The sequence below is a fragment of the Palaemon carinicauda genome, chromosome 27 (genome assembly GCF_036898095.1).
Source record: "Palaemon carinicauda isolate YSFRI2023 chromosome 27, ASM3689809v2, whole genome shotgun sequence".
NCBI classification, from domain to species: domain Eukaryota; kingdom Metazoa; phylum Arthropoda; class Malacostraca; order Decapoda; family Palaemonidae; genus Palaemon; species Palaemon carinicauda.
Window position 1 is genome coordinate 80,528,289 of NC_090751.1, and position 2,505 is coordinate 80,530,793.

Sequence of the window (2,505 nt, forward strand, 5' to 3'; positions counted from 1 at the left end):
AAGGGGGTAAAACATAAGCTTCCAACTTCGTTGGCGGAGGTAATAAATGTGTCAACAAACAAACGAATATTATACAGAAATACATAAAATAATAGACAAGGAATAACAAAACTGTATCAGTAGTATTCCCGCTGACCCAGACGAATGTGACAGAAGTCGGGAGTAAAGTAGATGGTGTCAGAGAATCCCGGGAAATGAAATCAGAAAAAAGTGACAGGGCTGGACTGGCCATTAAGCAAGTGTCATTCATGCGTTGTTAGGCGAACTTAGATTTGCAGACAGAACGAGGCAAAATCTATTTTCTGACAAAGGGAATAAAAGCGGTTGGAAACTCATGAATAAAACAAGTGTTCATATTGGCACCACTTCGTACCACTTCATGTGTTGACGCTGTTAGTTCAAATGCCACATTTGACTCCACTCACAGCTTTTTCCAGCAAGTCAGTTGAAACTTAGTTGCTTCCTATGCTGTTAAGGTGAGCTATATTACTACCCAGTGGGGCCTACTACTAACATACTATAGTTTTCTGACCTAAGACATGAGGTCCTTTCATGGATTATTGGTCCTCCGTAGTTCTCTAGTCATGGTCACCTCTTTTAGATCTTGGTACCTTTTGCTTCCCTCCCTCCCTCCCTCCCTTCAGGTCTTGTGGTCTCTCCAACTTATTTTCAACACCCTCCTCCTCCTCCTCCATATCCACATTTCGAATCCTTGGCAGAGGCTTCTTGTCTGTTGCTTTTATAGTCCAGGTTTTCAGAACTGTATAATGCTACACTCCATGTGAAACATTTTACAAATCCTTTCTTCAGTTCCATTTTGAGTTTTCCCGTCATGATTATTATTATTATTATTATTATTATTATTATTATTATTATTATTATTATTATTATATCCAATTAACCCAGAGCCATGAAACCTATTGCGCCGAGAAGGAGAGCAAGATACACACTCATTGTTTAAAGATGAACAGCAATAGCTTTAACTTATGTTTTTACTTCCCCTGAACTGAATGTAGTAATTATTGGAGAACATTGAAATAATAAGACAAAAATCTAAACTAGATGTGCAACAAATCTAAAATATCAACGAATCTATGTGTTTTCTTTTAGCCGAATCAAACGCTGAACTGCCATACTATTCCTTTGAACACAAAACAAATCAGTTACAAAATCTATAGCAAACTTATATCTGAACTGGAGGATTCATTTCTACAAAAGGTGTCAAAGAGAATGGTAAATTAACCCTAATATGGTATCTATCAATCTTGGCATTGGTGTGTTTTAGGTTTGGTTTCGGTTTGGGTTTGGTTTGGTTTTAGTTTAGTGGTTTGGGTTTGGTTTTAGTTTGGTGGTTTGGTTTTGGTTGCTTTAGTTTGGTGGTTTGGTTTGGTTTTGGTTGCTTTAGTTTGGTGGTTTGGTTTGGTTTTGATTGGGTTTGGGATTGGCTTGGTTTTAGTTTAGTGGTTTGGTTTTAGTTTGGTTTTGGTTTTGTTTTAGTTTGGTGGTTTGGTTTTGGTTGTTTTAGTTCGGTGGTTTGGTTTGGTTTTGATTGGGTTTGGGTTTGGCTTGGTTTTAGTTTAGTGGTTTGGTTTTAGTTTGGTTTTAGTTTTGTTTTAGTTTGGTGGTTTGGCTTGGTTTTGATTGGGTTTGGGTTTGGCTTGGTTTTAGTTTAGGGGTTTGGTTTTAGTTTGGTTTTGGTTTTGTTTTAGTTTGGTGGTTTGGTTTGGTTTTGATTGGGTTTGGGTTTGGCTTGGTTTTAGTTTAATGGTTTGGTCTGGTTTGGTTTTGGTTTTTGTTTGGTGGTTTGGTTTTGGTTTTGTTTTAGTTTGGTGGTTTGGTTTGGTTTGATTTTAGTTTTGGTTTTGGATTATTTTTATATTGGTGGTTGAGTTTGGTTTAATTTGGTGGTTTGGTTTGGGATTGGGATCGGTTTTGGTTTGGTGGTTTGGTTTGGTTTGGTTTGGTTTTAGTTTGGCTTGGTTTGGTTTAGTTTAGGCTTTGTTTAGTTTTGGTTGTGTCATGGTTTTTGTTTGGTTTTGGTTTGGTTTGTTTCACTTAGGTTTGTTTTGGATTGGCATGGGTTTGGTTGTTGGTTTGGTTAGGTTTTCGTTTAGGTTTGGTTTTTGGTTTGGTTTGGTTTAGTTTGGGTTATGGTGGGTTGGGTTGTCTCGGGTTTAGTTTGGTTTTCATTATGGTTTTGGTTTTGGCTGGGGTTTTGGTTTTATTAATTGGTTTTAGTTTGGTTTTGATTTCTGTTTGGTTTTAAGTTTGGTCTGGATTGGTTTGATTCAGGTGTTTTTTTTTTTTTTTTGCTTTTCTTTGGTTTTGGTTGTACTGTGGGATTGGTTTGGTAAGGTTTGATTTGATTTGGTTCAGTTTGGGTTTTTTGTTTGGTTTGGAACCAAAAATGGAAATGAACACCTTAAGAAAGGCAACAAGCTAAAAATTGAAGCTTCAAAACAAAACTTTATTACCACACTAAATTAGAATTTCTCTTGTCATATG